Raw genomic sequence first — 19,909 nt, 5'->3', positions numbered from 1 at the left:
TGTCAGGTGGTCAGACTTTATAACATACGAGTACAAACATAGCATAATATGTCTAACAAATTATTTAGTTGCCACATCTACAAGTCCTGAGCTATTTGGCTTTGACAAACGTAGTGAAGCCACTTAGTGCGGCGACTCGTGTTAACTGACTCTCCTAGGAATAATATTAGGTAAGATGACTAAGTTAAGGTAGTTTGACTGGTAATAGTTGTGAATGTACTGCAATCTACTTGATTGCTTGATGATGTTCATCTGTCTTGATTTTTCCGGTCTATCCAGATACAGCTGGGTACCGGAGTTTTCCATGGGACTGCCTATGTGACCTTCTGAACCCAGTTACTGGGGTGAGACTTTTTGTCAGACTTTCTGACTTCTGACTTCTCATAACGACAATTTTGTCTGGGCACAAAAACGTGCCTTTCGAAACACGATAGAATTCGTTATGACATAAATGGTAAGCCTGTAAACAAATCGTGGGCTGAGCCATAAGTTCTTTAACAAAAGTAGGTATAACAATCAGGATTTTAATCAGGAGGCTCGAATGAAATGTCACACTAGTAAACACACCCGGTTATATCTCCTACACACGCTTACAGAAAATCTTCTGCTAAAATCTATCTCTGCTTATTTAAACTTTGTTAGCTAATTCCTGAAAACGAGTCCAAAATTAAGGTAGGAAATTATTAGGTATTTAAATTACATTATCTAGAGTGCTGGATTCGAACTGGAGTGCCCTAATCCTCTTTGATCCAGCTTTTCCAATAGTGCTGGAGTTACGTACATACATACGTATATACCTACATACATACAATGTTTCTACCAAATTGCTGAGGAGCAGTAAAACTGCAACAAAATGGAATTCTAAGTCCTGTGAGGGATTTGCTATTCTATTTTCTGGGTTGGTCGAATTTAAATAGTGTTCAATAATACTTTGTTTGGTGAAGGATGAGATTTATACGGGAGTGTGTTAAATAGTTGATCCCAAATTTCAGTATGTTAATCCTTTCTTAATGTTATAAATGCGAAAGTCACTCTGTCTGTCGGGCTTTTACACCAAAAGTACTGAAAAGATTTTACTTACATATAGGAATTCGAAACTTCTAAAGCCTGAGAAAGGCTACTAGTTACCCGGCTGAGGAAACTGATTCTTGCGGGACATCGGTGAAACCGAGAGAAATAGCTAGTACTTATTACATAAAAAGTAGATGACAGTATACATTTACTAACTTATATAATAATAATTTTAAACTCATTCTAAAATATCTTTAACCGATCAGCTTAATCAACAAATCTATGTAGTACTAAATCACAATCTTCAAAAATATCATACATTAGATATAAGTTACTTCCATATTTTTATGACATAAGTCCATATAAGACCTAGTGCAATACACAATTTGTGCTCAATTTAAGCATTGACCTCGATAAAAGTTTCTTGTAGCGAAACAAATCCTTTACGTGGTCTCTCGATTGGAACTGACTAAGCCTTTATTTCTCGTATAGTCAATATTTTTATCTTTAACTTTGACATTATATATCAGTATATAGTTATTTTACATCATCATCCTCCTCCGAGCCTTTTTCCCAACTATGTTGGGGTCGGCTTCCAATCTAACCGGATTCAGCTGAGTACCAGTGCTTTACAAGAAGCGACTGCCTCTCTGACCACCTTAAACCCAGTTGCTCATATAGTAATTTTATATATCACTTATTATTATTCAGGAAACAGTCTATTTGTGTGCAACTAAATAACTAGTACCTATTCGTTGTTTGTTCAATAAACTTTATTAATTTCATTTACGTTCGTTCAACTGGAACATTTTAGACAAATCTTGATTTCTAAGAAATTTGTTATTATTCAAAAAGTTTACATGTTGTTTGTTTTGTTTTACTTTTGCTGTCATTGTTACTAAGAGAATATTATTTAAGCTATTACTTAATTCAGTTACCATGCAATATATACCTAAATAGAATGAGTAACAATTTAATGAAGGGGTAACATTGATTCTGTGGTAAGATTTCCTACATCAAAAAGGTTCCTTTGCCCTAATTGTCAGGCAAAGACTAAAACTTTTTTTCAATTGTTGTAAATAATAAGCCCAGTAATAAAGAACTATAAGTTTGTATTTGACGCGTATAAAACCAGTGCATTAAACAGAGAGTTGATCTACCAGAAAGCAGTCGCTCCATCTAAAACACTGGTAGGTACTATTAAACCGAAAGCCGACCTCAACATAGTTGGCAAAAGATTTAGCAGGTGATGGCGCCACACAGAGTATAGAACCAAATTACACCATTTACTTCACATCCTCAAAAATGACGAACCATAACTTCAGTTACAACTTTTTCGCTCCCAAATTCGAGCTCTCGAAAATCCCCATACATTATCTCTTGTGAACACAGCATCACGACCTACACTGGCTCATTCAGCATCCATAACAAAGGTTCACAAGACACAATAGAGAAAGTTCTCGAACAAAACCATTTGCAATGTCTCACTGCTCTTTGTGCGCACTTTATGAATTGTCTCCCCAACTTTTATCCGCGAATGAATTTTTTTAAACGTACACTGTTTAATAGATCTGTGACTTTTTGTGTGATTGGTGCTTATTGCTTTGATTAGTTTGATTAGGACAAAACATCGATATATTCTAGGGTTTGTACGCGATCACACACACTGCAAACTAAACAGTCGGAAAACTGTTGACGCGATGGTAGGCAATTTTAATTGTGAATATCTTGATTCTAATCAAAGTTTTCAGTCTACCTTATACCGGCTTAACACTTACCCCCTTACTTATAAAAATCTCTAATCACCTTCTAAGCAACATTTAATAACTACTTAAAGCTTTAAGTAGTGATTAAATGTTAGTTAAGACATGCTTAAGCAACGTTTATCAGTAAGAATTTTCTTAAACAGCCCTTAAGTATTACTTTTATAATTTAATTCACGTTTATAAGTAAGGCTGTATGTATATCTTATCTTTATATTGATTTATGAGCCCAAACAAACTACCGGCCGACTAAAAGTTTACAGGGTACTCTAAGCCAGGCAAGTACCAATGTTACTTTTGTAAGTTATATGTTTAACAGAATTTGTACTTTTTTTTGTTGCTTACAAAAAAGTTGTCTCCAGTGTGTGCATTCTTTAAAATGAAATTTATAGATTCAGAAACGGAAAAGGAAAACGGTGTTACATTTTATCTTCTCTGAATAAGGAAATATGGTAATTTCCACGGAAAAGTAAAAATTATCAGCTTCCCTTTACTCTAAGGGAAAGTAAGAAAGATTTTACTGTGAAAGAAATGCGCAGAATTGTAATAATGCAATAATAAAAATATTTCTTTCTTACGTGTCTTTTGCACGGTAAAATTAATATAAAGAAATGCAAACAAAAAGTGAATTGGTTAAAAATAACTGTGTTCAATATCGCGTGTTCAACTCTCATTGAAAAAGACTAAAATATTTTTGCATGTTATGAACTCACGAAATATTCAAGAGTATTACACATTTTTTTTTAAATTATAAAACGAAAATGCAGTTACTCTCAAGTCCGCCATTATAAATGTAGTAAGTTCTAAGTACCGTTGTAAATAAAAATGAATACTTTAAAAACTATACTAATATACCTTGCTTACATCGCGTGTTTCTAATTGTTCTACTTAATACTATATTATTAAAAATAAACTGTATAAAGTAAAATCACGCATGGCAATATATTTTCATAAATCCCTCGAAAACTACGTAATTAGACCTCGTTGTTATTGCTTTTAAATGCAGTTGTGTTTTTTTTTTATTTTTTTTTTTCAACACAAAAGGTTGCATTGTTTTGCTTTTAAAACTTAATGGGTATAAAAAGGTATTATGTTGGATTATCGGCTTGTGTTATTATGTAAATGTGAGGGATATCAGAATAATATTGTCTTTGGAAATTGGTTTAGATGTGTCCAATTTTACACATAATATTTATATTCATACATCTCAAAAATTGTTGTCTTAATTTCTTTACGTTTTTTAGCCGGAAAAAAAAACAGCCACGCGAAGGTTTTCTTTAATCCCAAATGCGAAAACGGAGGGATATTCTACCAACTACACTTTTAGGAAAAATGGAATTGTTAGACATGGATGAAAATCTTATAAATAACAGACCAGACAGTTTCTATCAAAAATACTAGGATACACACACACGAACACACACACAAGCATTCACACTCCATTTTTTCAACACACCAGCTCAACAATTCCCATACAAAACAAACGGAATTAGCTTCAAAAGGCAACGCTAGGTATGCGTCATTTGTCGACAATATCGGGAACACAAAGACTGTCTGCCCTTTGTGTACCCAGCTTTATCTGTGAACTATGCAATTGCATGAAACGACTGTGACTTTAGTACTCTGAACTATAATGGTAGGGTGACGAAACGGTAGAATTGTGTTTGTATTGGTGTGACTTAATTATAATGTTCCTGGAAGAGCTAATAATATTGAAATGTGTTCAGGTATTAATAAGCAGAAGTACGTTGTGAGAAATGTGTGTGCTAATATTATAAAGCATGTTTGTTTGCTTGAACACGCTAGTATTATGAACTAGTGCTTCGATTTGATTTCGTCTGTTTTAGATAGCCAATTTATCGAGGAAAGCTACGAAGACTTTATAAGTGCGTAAAATACATCTCACGGGGCACAGGTAAACCCACTAGTTTGGTTTTATAACTAACTAGCTTTCGCCCGCCGTTTCACCCGCGTCTCGTAGCTGGATGGTGATCAAAACCTTCTCTTGGGTCTAAGTTACCTCCCCTCTAATTTTCAACCAAATCGGTCAAGCCGTTTTCATGTTATGTCGTGACAACGGAAAGCAGATTTCACTTTTATATATATGTATAGATAGATGTACTTGGCTCTTAAATTGACCTCTCATTTTTGAACTATCAAAAATATCATTGCACCACAATAATAAGCCAACAAACTCCAAACCAGACGGTACATTTGAAACCCTTGAAAGACGTGTTAAAGGGCGGTAGTTACAACATGTTACGCCTCGTTTCCATACATTTTTAAGACGAGCACCATTGGAGCGGCGCGTTCACTCGTTAGAACTGAGTCGAGAGCGCCGAGGTTCATGCTTCAAAATAATTAGGACTGGGACTAATGTGGGGCGGTTGTTCGTGGGGTTAAGATTTTTTGGGTTTGTTAGACATTTTTTAGATATAACTAAGATGTTTAGAAGACTGATGATTGGTAGTAATGTTTTATAGGAAGGTACCTACATACTTAACAAAGCTGAAGAAAATGTTTTTTTTTTAACACAAGGTAGGTGAGTGAGCCGGGGCTGCGGGTTGTTGCCGGGGCTACGGGTTGTTCGAAAGTGATACCGCGGCGTCTGACACTCCCTCACCGCTGCTAATCCACGGCGGGAGGGGTCATTTGTTGATTTTAGACGTCGTTAAAAAAAAAAAAAAAGTTAGGTGAGTGAAATTATAGTTCAGCTTTTCATTGTACGTATGTCAATATCATTCATTTTTAAAGAACGGTGGAGCTCTCATTTATAAAAAACATTTACCAAATTAAATGCATTTAAAAAGGTAATTCAAGCTTCAATACGATATGAAAAGAAAAATCCTAAGCAAAGAATAAAAACGGATATGTTCTGAGATTTGAGACATGAAATTCACAGCACGAACCAAAGACATGCATATTTTGGACGCGGAATCAAACCGATGCAGTCATACTCAAACGTCAGAGAAACTACTCAACCTTTGCGCCAAATAAATGACATAAAGAAAAAAATAAAAACTAGATGTTCCTTAGAGGAGAAGATACCCTATACAAAGGCTCAAAGCTCAACTGGCGCCAAACTAAAAACTACATCCACATTAATTCCGCCGTTTTCGCATAAAATTACTTCGGAAACTGTAGTTTGCATTATAATAGCTATCACTCCTCCTGATATCTCTCGAAATACGTGTAAAAGTTGTTACCTAATTACTACCAGTTGCCAAACTATAGCTATGCTACTATATGGAAAAAAAACCCTCAAGAAATAAAAAAAAGTCCAGCCACTTCATATCACAACATCGAAAAACAGTAAGTTTCATCGGAAACTCCAGTACAGTTCTCGCGAGCCCCTTATGTTAGCAAACGTGTGAGTCCACTCTTCAAGACGAGATAACATCTGTTCTACTACGTGACTAAGTATGGAGCCCGATGCTCTTTTGTTACAATGTTTGTAAAGGTAAAAATTGTTAGACCACTAGTAGTTGGAGATACAAGGCTTTGTAGGTGTCGTGAGTAAATATACGTGTGTTTGATTTAATCTTAAAATTGTTACTTAACTTTGAGTTGGATTTAAAAGTCTGTCGCAGTAATTTAGGTAAGAATAGCAGGTACAGACTGGTGTTTCATCTGTCTTTAAAGAGTTACAGATCATTCTTTTAAAGCATTTTTTAGGTTTTAAATCGTATAATTAAGATAGCAGTTAAATAAGCTTTACCTACGTAGAAGATTTCTTTAGTATTGTCTATCACAGTAAGAAGCGGTGTTATTTTTGGAATATCGATGTTGAACAATAAAATGAGAGTTCATCACACCATTCTTCTATTGTATTCAAACCATCAATAATTAAAACTAACAAAACATAAATATCACATTCTATACATCTTATATTTTACAATAACAAAATGTACTACAAAACCGTCATATCTTGAGCAACACTTTTAAAACCGACTCCTACCAAGTCATATCTCACTATATCCAATTGTGTTTGCAGTTCACAAAGGGACACCCTGTAGAAACAATGAAATAAGATGCCTGATAACACACCGCGTGTTATCGAACATCCTTTATATTAGTTGTGGGTGTGTTGTATTTGAAAGATATTGGTTTGTATTATGTGTTATGGTGTGTAAAAGTTGTGTTATATTGAGTTTTGTTTGCAGTTTGGACATCACAATTATACTGGCCGAAGACAGAGGCATAGTTATAGTGACTTCTTATATCACCTTAAAAGCCTTAGTATCAGAGCTTTCTCAAATCTGATAGAGATTTGAACACCCAGGAATCGAAACCGGGACCACATGTATGGCAAGCCAATGGATATTATGTTAAACTCAACTATGTATCTTCTGAAACCTTTCGTTTTTAACAATCCTATAAGCAAGGATGGGGCCATTCTTATTATGCTAATACTATAGTCACCTAGCTGTTCCCTGCGCTCATGCCTTCATTTTGTGAGAATTTCTTCACGGATATAGATATCTAAAAGTCACTGTCATATGGTCCTTTCTACTTCTATATAACACTTCGAATGACACAAGAGCACCACAAAACAATGAATGGCAAGAATTGCCATTTACCAAACCAAGATAGGTTTTTTAAATTACTTAAATCCAACCAATGACTTTAATATGGCTTCAAAGAAGACAATGCAACAAAGAGCATTCACAAACTTGTACTGCAATAATGTTCTTACAAAGTAATTAAATATATTGCCATCTGTACATGTGTGAGACTGCAAGTGTGTGAGTGTGTAAGTGTGTAACATAAGGCAGTGTCAGACTTTATCTTCGAGTAGTTCTGTTGATTTATTTCTTTGGAAGCAAGCTTTATCTGTTGTGGTGGAAATTAGAAAAGAAATACTGGATTAGTTGTGTGTTCTATTTGCTTGGTTATAGATAGATGATAAATTGTGAGAGATTGCAAAGCTAACATACATGTGTAATTAGAATGTTGTTTCTACGTATTGACTTGAGCTCAATCGAATTGAAGGATCATATTTGTAGACAAATGTATCGATAAATACATAATTAAGTATCCAATTAAATATTTACTTACTTAATGTGACGTAACAGTATAATAAATATACTTGGGTATACTACTGGTACGGTAAGACAGCTGCTCTGCATGTTGATTTACAAGCGTTTGAAAGCCAATTGCCCAAATCAAATAAAATATGTACCTACTTTGCGAAAGAAATTAAAAATTAAGACAAAAATAAATCAATCGTGATAACGTACAAAACAAACTTGAGTTTCGATGTTTTGTACGTTACGTTTCCACATTTAGTACATAAACTGTTTCCCAAATACTCAAGTTATTAATTTACCTTATCAAAATCTACGTCTAAAACATCTTACACCACGGATATACAAACTTATCTACCTACAAAGAGATACCGCGCATACTTCGCGAACGAGCTACCAAAATCTTTCTATGGCGGTACTCTTCAAAAGTTAACCGTCAAGTTTCAAATACTTTTGTATGGGTGTTAAAAAATTGTAACAAGGTTTTAAAAAAACTTTTTAAATTTTGAGTTTTGGTTGTTTTATTTCTAGAGCTTGTTTATGTCTATTATTATTTCTTATATCTTGTTTATCATTACAAATTTGATTTTGGTATTTGAATAACTTCTTGCACCCGGATATAAAGTCATCTTCCATATAGGAAAAACTATCCAAAGAATGAAAGATTGTTTTAACCGGCCCAGTAATTCCTGAGATTAACACGTTTAAGCAAATAAGGAAACAAACCCTTCAGCTTCATAATATTATTATAGGCTAACTGATTCCCATGGTTTTAAACACATCCCGAGGGATCTATTATACTTGCGTACATAATTATAATTTCACATCCAAAAACTCGTCTCAAAAATAACAAATGATTACAAAATTAAATAAAAGCTCTTAAAAAACATATAAATACATAGCAAGGTCCACGATTGATTGTAATTAATGAATCGCTTTGACATCAGTTCAATCACAAATATTGACTTTTACAGACAAACTTCACTTGAATCTCGGCCGAGCCTTTGATGACTCGGTAATTAAATACGAAATCTATTTCGATAAGGTCAAACGTATTTTAGTGTTGAAATGAGAAACTATTTGATGATAAAATTAATTTGTTGATGATTTGGATTTATAGCAGGATTTATGATTGTTTGGATTGCATCTCAAAATTATAACATGAGTTATGCGGTTTTATCCGCGTTCAGTGTGTACTACTCGGTGCACCCGGATATAAAGTAACTTACAAAAAAAAAACATTAATAGGTATGTAACTCCCTTGCAAAGATGAATTTGCAAACTGTGCAAAATAATGATTGTGTACTATACTGGAAACTTAATGGAGTTCTGGTATCCTTATAATTGTTGACTGTAGCATAGAATAAACTATACTGAGACTATTATTCATTAAATTAGATTAAGGATGAATCCTTTGTATAAATAGGCCTTGCCTACCTACTAGGCAGTAATCAAAACTGCACACGCTAGAAAAACTGAACAAAAAGTGATAAAATCGCACTGCACCGCGAGTGTAATCCACTGGAGCATAAACGGAATGCACATCTGGGGATGCACTTACGTGGCCCACACTGGTACAGTTGCAAACGTTAGGCGGATCACATACTAACATGTTATTCGGCAGTAAGGAAAATTCTGTACACGGTAACTGGTAAATCGGATCTACGTCAAAAAAGGTAAGCAATTTCAGAGTGAGGATTGGCGATTTTAGACTTTGAAGTCGAAGTTAACTCAAAATATTTTTCTTTGAATTTTACTCAATCATTTCTACCCAAGAAACACTTAGAAAGTACACATATTGGTATCAGGAAGTACACATATTGATCTGTCTTTAAATTGAATTCGCACACTCGTACTTCAAAAAAGTAGTTTCCAACCACGTAGTAGTGGTAGTTTCCACATGACATATGTGGAACCACGGTAAATATGCACCTACCTCTAGATATCATACACTTATGGATATATAGATATACCTAGATATGTTCTTTAAGAAAACTTGTAAGCATGTAATTGAAGAAAAGTTAGTGTAACAACGCCCGCAGTAACAACCACGTAGACCAAATCGCGGACGAAATAAAATATAACAACATACTGATGATGCGAATAGTAAAAGATATCGTGGCAGTGTGAGATACTTCTAACAAAGACCGACCTCCTTTACCAGGTGAAGGTTTTAAAGAAAGTTTTCAAATTGAGTCGAAGTAGATTTATTTCTTTTGCGATGCGAACTCTGATTTGGATTGTGATTTTAAGTGCACTAACAATGCATTGTTGGAGAGTGATGCAACATACATAGTTGCGTAGAAAAAGATGTATAGATAGAGTAAATTCGTGAAGATTTAAAGCTTCTAAAAGATTAGATTTGTAATGTAAATGAAATGCTTTTTGGTTAAAATGCAAAAAAACCTAGCCTAAAAAATCCTTAGTCCTAGTCCTTTTTTTTCTAATACGGGACCTGCCTAATAAGCTTAATTTTAATTAGATAATTTCACTGTGAAATAAGATTTGCAGTAATCATATTTTTACTGAGCCACTACCACGCGAAATAATCAAAAATAAATCAAAGAGCTTACATACCAATTATTGATAAAAAAAAAAGAAATCCAACCAAAGATTTAGAACTTAACCCAAAAACTCTTCTTCCACAATTGTTTTTACAACTTGATACGAATAAAAATAAGTGAACAACGTATTATAACACGATGTCCATCATTTTCTTTTGAACCTTTCAGCGGCTTGACAAATGAGGTGTTACTTCATACATCAACGTCACAAAAGTAACTGGCCTACATATAAAAAAATAAAAAGCGATACAGCGCTGTAAGGGTACATTCTTGTTGTTAACCTATAATTGATGTTTCTTATTTTATAAGTGCGATTGGCTGGGTAGGTAAAGTGCTCTACTTTATTATTCTCAACTATTCGAATAAAAGTACCCAGTGTAAAAATAGACTTTGTACCTTTTTTTCTAGAGTCTGAAAATTTTAGTTTTATTTTCTTTTTTGCTGAGGCAATTTGAATGAAGACTTATTAGTAAGTAAGTTAATTTAAATGGAAAACTGAAACGTGTAGGAAGACTTTTTTAAAATATATAGGTTATGATAAATTGAATTGTAAACATTCTATATTATTGTGCCACAAAAAAGACTGATTAAAGTAAGATAGATATACATAAATAGGTGATTAGAACCCACGTACATCGAGTTCAATTTAATAATATGACTCAGTCATATTATGTATGCGTTATGAAGGATAAATTATATTACCTACTTTGCGACGCATTTACGGTGTGCTTTCACGATAAAACTTATTTTGATAGATTCAAATCAAAGGATACAGGATACTGTAAATAATACAATAAAAACGTACTTCATCAAACTTATGACAAAGAATTCTGTAATATTTTCAGATGTTGTGTTTCAGATGTTCAGATTCTATGAAATATGTTTTGTTATAATATACCTGTTTACTGTAAAAATGTTCATCAATAAAGAACACTGTCATAACACACCTGCATTAAAATATTGAGGATATTTAAATCCCCGAGTATCCTCAAACTTTAAAATTGCCCAAAAGCATCATTACTTCTCCACAAACAAACAAACAGGGAAACATCAGTGGCATGATTGATGCGAGTTATTCGTCGTAACTCAGGTAAATGCGGAGTTATGCGGAATTATGCGGAGTTATGCGGACTCCTCAAATTAATCATACGTGTCGTCCTGTGCAAACGATACCCCGTGAGGTCGGTTCATAAACACAAGGACGTGTGTGGAAGATTTTTTTTGTTTTTTTTTTTTGATGGATTGTTGAAATAGTTTGTTGAGAACTTTTAAGTTACCTATATAGAGTAGAGAGCTTGTTTTGGGCGAGTATTTTACAAACTATGTACTTAAAAGTCTCTCTGGAGAATTTTGATGGAAACCGCATAATAGAAAATTTTCAGTTTATAAGATGTTACAAAATATTCGTGCAGAAACAGTAGAATACGACGTTAATTTATGGTTTTGTTTTTTTTTACTCTATTTACTTTTTCCGCTTTTTAATCCAATTCACGTACACGTAAGTTTAAAAAAAATGCTCATTAAGGTCACACTGAAAAACTCTAACTCTAGGTAATCACAAAAAGCTAAAATTTGACAGGTAGAAAGTTAATAGTTTACACGCAGAGAACGTCAACTGAGAACGGATTACGCGACAGGTTGGAATTAAGGGCCTAATCTAATGGGACACAGACGGGTAGATCCGTAGTTCCGAACTAGTTTTTTGAACCTAAAAAGTACTAACAGTAGCATAATGTAATTTTAGTTTATGTTAATTAAACAAATAACGAAGAAAAAAAAACAAATTAATAACAATAATAATAATTATCGTTTTGTCAAAAAATGCAAGAATTCAGTGCAATGAGAATTCTGGTTATTCACGACATTCCAAATAAAGTTAAATGAATTTAAATTAAAATTTAATTAAGGCAATAAAATAATTGAAATTAAATATATGACCATTCTAATCCAAAGACTAAGCCATATTATTCGCATAAAAAAGAAGCTAAGAACATTCTCTTATAATAGCTAATTATTTTAACACAAAGTAACTAGTGAGGGAATTATGTAGCATAATAGTTTGCGTAACTATCCAGTACAAACTTAAGCTGTTGTGGTGAACCTACTGCTAACACAGACATAATTAGCTAGCCTGAAGGAAATAAATGTTGGTAGAGCAACTTATCCAGCGTGTTTGTATTATCATGTTCGCGGGAGAATAACGCGAGTATAAAATAAAAATTGAGGACTGGCCATTTTGTGAAACGAATGTTCTGTTTTCAAAATTTTGTTTTATGTGACCAGCACTTCATTTTTTGTTCTTAATTTAAATGCTGTTTTCCTTTTTATAAGTTTTACCAATAAAGACTTCTCGTGGCCATTTTTTTTTCACAGAAAAGGTGAGGCTTTAGTAATAGATTGCCTTGGAGCTATCTAGACTATCTATGTTCCTTTCATTTAAATCGGTTCTGGCGTGAGAGTGCGACAGACAGACAAAATTACTTGGGCATTTATGGAATTAATGATAATTGCAATATTCGTCTGGTTTACAGTCACAACTTAGAGGTAAAGAATAAAGTAGGTAATCAGAAGAAAAAAGTTACAACCGAAATTATATTTTATATAATATATCTCAAAAAGTACATTTTTGTAGCAATATCATGGCTAAAGTTAGTTAATAATTTTCAAAAACACAAACTTTTAATACATTGCTGACCATAAATTTAATATTACCATTAAATTAAAGATATTATTGCTGTTTGTAAACTCGGATTGTCGCATTTCCCAGCTAACGCTATTTCCTTGCGAAAGCAAGTCGTGTATATTTCGTGGTATGTTTCAATAAAATTCATCTTATTTATTGAAATAAATAACATTAAAGAGAACAGTTTAAATTACCGATAAAATTAAAGTAAAATTAATAAAATTAAGTAAATTGGGAAATATTTGTTTCCTTCTGATAGAAACCCAAATGTATATCTGAAATTATGCAGTCAGAGCTCTTGGAAACTAATTTACTGATCGCATTGATAATAATACACTCATCTTTAAATTTTTATTTGAAATAGTAAAATATAATAAGCACAAATCGCTTTTAAATAGCAAACCAATTTAGTACTCTCTAACCGAACCAATTAAAACCGTATTAACTAAATAATACGATACATTTTTCCTCAAACGTACAAACAAAAAAACAGTTAATAAGAGACGTTTCTGAGTAATCTTCATCAAAATCTATTCCCCGTTGGGCAGCTGTAATCCTCCGGGAATTTCCGGGGAATTCAATTTGGAGGACTGTTTAATTGTGGACTATTTTTGTAGTATTTATTTATTTATTTGTATATGAAATGTGTAATTTAATTACATATGAATATGTGGTTTAAATGTATAATGTGAGTTTTAGTATATGCATTTTTTTTATTAAGATATATAGGTATCTTATGATATTTCCTATAAGTTGTTCCATTTAATGATAATTAGATATATTTATATACTAAGCTAAAAAATTACCTAATTGATTGTATTTGTTAAATAAACTTATATAATAATTTCGACTTATACTATCAATCCTTCAGCATAAAGAGTTGTAAGACATTTTCCTCAATTTAATATCCGTAACAGAAACGAGATTTTTTTCAAACTAAATTCATAAATATAGTCTTTACACCACAATTATTTATATAATTGAATCATTGATATATTTATCTACATAGCGATATAAGGAAAAATTACACCAACCAACAATATATTTTTATCCAAAATCTAAATTCAATTTTTTTTATTCCAACAACTTACCTAACAAAAAACTCACACACACTTATCACATACACACACACTAAAACGAATCACAAATCGCTGTCACAATTCATACGATGGCTTTCCTACGTAAACGATTTGGACCGATTCGCGACGACCGTAGCGGTGATCTCAACCGGCGCGGTAGTACTGAGCTCGTAGCACCGTAGCAGGCTACGCGCTACGGCGCGCGCATCGGTCTACGAAAACGCTAATTCTCATTTATCAGGCTAATTCTGCAAATTGGACTAAATAATGACGTTAGAAGGCTATGTTCGCAGTAACTGTTTGTTGAGCCACTCAATGGTGTTAATAACAACGTCTTGGCTGTTAATAAATTAGTTTAAAGTTGATTCAGTGGCTTGGCTCGGTTATCGGCCGGCTACGTTTGACTTGGCGCTTGGACATTGTTGAGGCTACAACAAGGAATTTATTACCGCTGTTGCTAACCTTAGCTTGGCCGCTTGATTACTTTATTAAGGCATATTTTTCAACGAGTAAATGTGTTTGTAGATTATATCAACTGTTTCCAGAATGTAATATTAATATTTTAGGGGCGACAAATGTTTTATTATTTTTGTCAATAAACATTTAGAGAAATTACTATCTATATTATGAATAAGGGATTGATTTCATTTGCGCAGACCTATCTGAAACGACAAGTAATAGGTGTTATATTATTTCATATTTTTCAGTTTGGGTTTGTTTTGCTTTACCTTTATTGTTTTAAATGTGAATATGATTTTTGAAAATGGAATTCAAAAATAACCCTTAAAGTACGCGCACACTTCAAACTCTTAGTCGACCGATAGGTAGTTGTTTTGGGCTCATAAATCAGCATGAAGATCAGGTATTTGCCTACTAACCCTATACCGGGACAACTGTCGGCCGACTGTTGAGTCTGCAGTGTAGTAGCGGATAAACTTATATGTCATCAAATACTCTATACCTACTTATGTGCAGTAGATCGCATGCAGCCTGCATAAGCTCATATTTCTGTAATACATATGACATGTGAACGTCCACGATTTATCACAACCGACGAGCGAATCATTGTTTTGAGCGCGTGTATCTTTGTTTTGTTGGCGGTTTATTTTGAGTTGTGTATGCGGTCAGTTATGTGGGAATTAATTAATTCACGTTTAAGAGGTAGACGTTAAAATACTTTTTACATATTATGTGGCAACGATAGCGTTTTTTCTCGTATATTTGATTGAACTACTGAGCCGATACATAGTGTAGACTTCTTAGACAATCAGTTGAGACTAACACAGCGGCAATGACGAGGTCAAGGCACCGCTGCTGCTGCAGTGTAAACCAAGGTAGGGTACAAGCGGTTTTAGAAATTAAGCCTACAGTCTTTTAGTAAGCAGTGTTACAACCCCAAGCCTCATCAAGCCATCGCCGGATTTAAGTAGCTGCAAAGTTAATCTACAGGTTATAAAACCAGGCACAAACAATTGTTTTAAGAAGAAAACTTACGTTTACGTTGTCGGTGAAGTTGAACGTAAGTAGAACACACAAACCAGAGACTTAGGCATTTATAAGGTAGAGGATACGAATTACATACAAAACCGTGGAAGCCCTTAATCCAAGGATTATACGTTATACCGAGTATTACACGCCCTAATTAAGTAACGGTTTTATTTACATTTCACACGTTACCTTCACTTGTTTACTGTAGATCTAAGTAATGAAATCTACCTTTTGGATTAAGGTCTTTGAGGTAGAAGTTGACTGGTAGAAAACTGTTTAAAAGTGTTTTGATCCTGCCCTGTCTTTCTCGTCTTATTATTGAATACATGTTTCTGCGCACCAACCCTGTTACATATTCTCAAATCAAACACAATCAGGGTATTAATATACACATACCCGACCCAGAAATCGAACCTGCGATTCCATGCACAGTAGTCGTGCTTGAAGACTGCTAAACTTAAAGCGAATATTTAAAAGATACTAGAGCTATACAAGGCTGTACGCAAGCAACATTAGGCATTTTTATTGTAATGGAAAAAAGAATACTGACTAACTTCCTACACTGTTCCCAATTTTCACCGCACAACCCTTCTAAATATAAATATTACACAGAATTCTCTAGCTTTGCATCCCGGATCCTTCCGAAATCTTATTCTGTGGCCGCACGCAGTTTTAAATGGAAGATCAGAGGAACGTGTCGGAGTAATTAGAATGGGATCAAAAGTACACGACAGATTTAATTCTATCTCTCTATTATTTAACAGTCATAGATAAGTACATCCTAGCAACATAAAGACCTGTTAAAATCATCCTAACCAGCTTAAACTACTTTCTTAATTTCTAAGCAAAGTCATAGGTAATTCTTGCAGTTCCCTATTTTGGGTCCTTCACAAGTGAACACTTTAAAGGTACTTACAGAAAAGCGAAACTAATTTGTTTTTTAGATGATTTTTACTATAAGTCATCTGGTGCCCTTTCCACATACTTTATTTAGTTATACATTATTTTGTAGGTACCAAATTCTGTACCAAATTCTCTTTCCTAAATAACTCAAAATTCTCTTTGCTTTGCATCAAGCTTTGCATCCCGGAACCTTCCGAAATCTTATTCTGTGGCCGCACGCAGTTTTAAATGGAAGATCAGAGGAACGTGTCGCAGTAATTAGAATGGGATCAAAAGTACACGACAGATTTAATTGAGGTCCTCCGGCTGTCGCCTCATATTGTACTCTGTGACGTCATCTGAATTTCAATCCCATGTGTTTGTGCTTGTGTTGAGGTTATTCTTGGATTTTCTTGTGGTTTTGTTGGGTATTTTTGGAGTACTCAGAAATAAATTCCATGGGTGAATATATGTATGTATTAATAGATCTGTAATGTCAATGGATATTGTTGTAAACAATGCTCTAGAATTATTGAACGACAAAATGTATCTAGTATTGTTTGAAGAAATAAGTAAGTAGATAAGTTTAATGCAATAGACAAAAGTTTTAAGAACCTTATAGTATCAAGCCGGGATTTGCAGTCATTTTTTACCAAGTAACAGAACTCACAATACTTACACTTCACAGAATATAAAACAGTATATCTGTATTAAAATTAAATATCACATAAAACGTATTATTGGTACATTAGCATCATCACAATAGGTAGGATAAATAATCCATCTATTAAGTGGCCTACCACTACATAATATAATAGGCCAGTATACTAGCAACTAAACGAAAAAATCCCTAATACTAAAATACCTAGACATTCCACGGTCCTGCGTCAGGAGGCGTTAGCCAATCACACGTGCCTACGGTACGTCACACGAGCCCCAATTGGCTATAATCAAATTTCGAATCCTCGGAGCTCCGGCTTTGCTTTTACGGAATTCTTTTTTTTATTATCCTAGTGACGAGAATAACGTGAGACATTCTTCCTGGAACTTTTTTTTTTTTTGTTAGTTCGGAGTAGATGTAAACTGTGTTGACGTTAGATTTTGCTGTGTTAGTGCGCCGATTTTTTGGTTATAGTGTATAGCATGTGAAAATGGTTTGTGATTACAATTTTTCTCTAATTCTAACTTTGTGTTATGTTAATTTAGTTTGAAAAAATCATTTGCATTTGAAAATTCTCAATTTTCGTAATTTTTATGAAAATGTATGTTTGTACTATTGTGCCCAATTTTGTCCTTATTCAAATATCTTAATCAGTTATTAGGAGGCAAAAATTAAAAAAGCAAAACCAGACACTCAAAATCAAGACCATTCACAACTAGATAATTTCCTAATAGTACCAGTCCGTAAATTGCATTCTTAACAAAACGTAGAATCCGCGTCATAACTATGAAAACAAAGCGAGTTCAAATCTTAAGACAACAGCAGCACTCTCCACTGAACTCTTAGTAGAAAAAACAGCTTTTTGTAGTAAACAAATGTACTACAGAACATTTACTAAGCCGTAAACGCTACCCGGAAATGTTTGATGCAACAGATCTACAGTGCCAGAGAGTCAGCGAGTTGCGGCGATAGTAGCTGAGCGGTAGCGATTCGAAAATATTTGACAGCTGTCAAACTAGGTTAATTTTTGGATATATGCAGTTATCAGGTATTTTAAGAACCCGTTAGCAAAAACGTACATGCGCATATAGATAGATTAAAATAAATTGGTTTCCATGTATTTGTTTACAAGAAGACGTGATTATATCGCGGCGTATTTTTATCGCGCAGTATTGAACATTGGGCGTTGGACAGTATATGGAATAGAACATAGACGAAACTTTGCATTGCAGTTCACACGGTCGCAAAAACGCGTTGGCGTATTTTTTACGCCCGTGCGAACGAGTTCTCACAGTAGTTATAATAAAATGTAAATTAATCACAATGTCTACTATTTCATTATTTATTTTATCAACGCGGTTAACATATTATTTGAATAAAGTTTCGATAAAATATTGAAAATATGACCATCTGGGCCGTAAGTAAATAAAATTTAATTACAAGAGATTATAACATAACAACCGAACACAAAATCCATTTTATTTATAAACAGGGAGATGATAAAACTCATTAACATACATACGTAACAATCGGATACCTTCTCACTATCAACAAATTACATAATAGTAAAGGTATACAAAACACTTTGAATACTACTTTGAACAACTATATTTAGGCACACAAAAAGTGACCTCTAAAACCTAAACAAACAAAAACCTTCCATAAAGAAAATTCCACGCTGTAACAATTTACAAACCTAGATATACAAACAGGGCTAATACTAGGGTCCGTTATAATACAAACCTCTTCCTAATCCTGTGTATCCCGCGCTCTTAGGGGCCTAACCTTAAGATATGGCCGCCTTTACCACAAAGACGATAAAAGCGTGCAAGCTGACTGTGCGATGCTGGCCTGCGTGTGGTATAAGTTAGAAACTGAAGCGAGATGTATGATGGATGGAAGAGCTCAAGAATATTACTTTAAGTCTGATTTATTTGAGTTCTTGACCCATATGTAAAAAGTAATATACAGATGGTCGTATGTTGTACCAAACTGACAACTGCCCACCAGGCTACTGCTGCGTCTAGCCACTGTTTTGCTCGAATTGATCTAGTGCAAATTCGACTGTGATTTTTTAAAATTGATTTCATAATTCTCGTTTTAACATCGATTTAATTTTATGCACCAAAATTGTCTAAATAAAGGCAAATCGTAAGTGTTATACGTAAAATGCACGATAAGGACCATATGTACAGTTGCCTATACGTACATTACAGAGTTGTGAACTATGTATACCTAAAGAGATGCAATGCACCTCAAAACTTGGTTATGTAACGAGGCAAGTTACATGTCCAAGCTTCGAAACTTATTCAAAGTGTCAGTGCCTTGAAAAGCAGTGGGCTGTTCGAAAGAACAAAGCCGGGACCACCAAGTCCTTAGAAGTCGTACTAGTAACAGCAGAATATCACTAATCACCTGAAAAAGCATTCCAGCATAAATCGCCTATCTACCAGAAACACCGCGTATGCTTTGGGCCTATAGTTAAATAAATCCGTGCCACTTGGTATTCAAAGTGCGCGACAGACCCAAGAGCTACGCAATACACTGGCAACATTGATCAATTTGTTGATGTGTTGCCACTCTCCTGGCCGAAATGTCCTCGGTTTTAGGAGGGTCCACCAGGTAGGCTGGATTGTGACAAGACTGGATATTTCGAATAAGGAACCAGTTCGTTTGAATTTGGAATAGTTGAGTGTGGAGATTGCTGGACGTTTGAATTTTTGAATAAGGGTCGGTTCATATCTAACGGAA

General features: G+C 34.1%; 1 protein-coding gene across 1 annotated transcript in view; it reads right to left on the bottom strand.

The window, feature by feature from the left end:
• LOC135116759 (uncharacterized) overlaps positions 1-14,302 on the bottom strand; it is a 152,163-nt gene extending 137,861 nt beyond the window's left edge. Inside the window, exon 1 of the mRNA XM_064034301.1 lies at positions 14,140-14,302. The gene's annotated coding sequence lies outside the window, so the exon portion shown is untranslated. The remainder of the gene's footprint in view (positions 1-14,139) is intronic.
• Between the last annotated feature and the right edge of the window lie 5,607 nt (positions 14,303-19,909).

This window comes from Helicoverpa armigera, chromosome 4 (assembly GCF_030705265.1).
Source record: "Helicoverpa armigera isolate CAAS_96S chromosome 4, ASM3070526v1, whole genome shotgun sequence".
NCBI lineage: Eukaryota > Metazoa > Arthropoda > Insecta > Lepidoptera > Noctuidae > Helicoverpa > Helicoverpa armigera.
The sequence above is the reverse complement of the archived record's forward strand: the minus strand, read 5'-3'. Positions and strand labels throughout refer to the sequence as shown.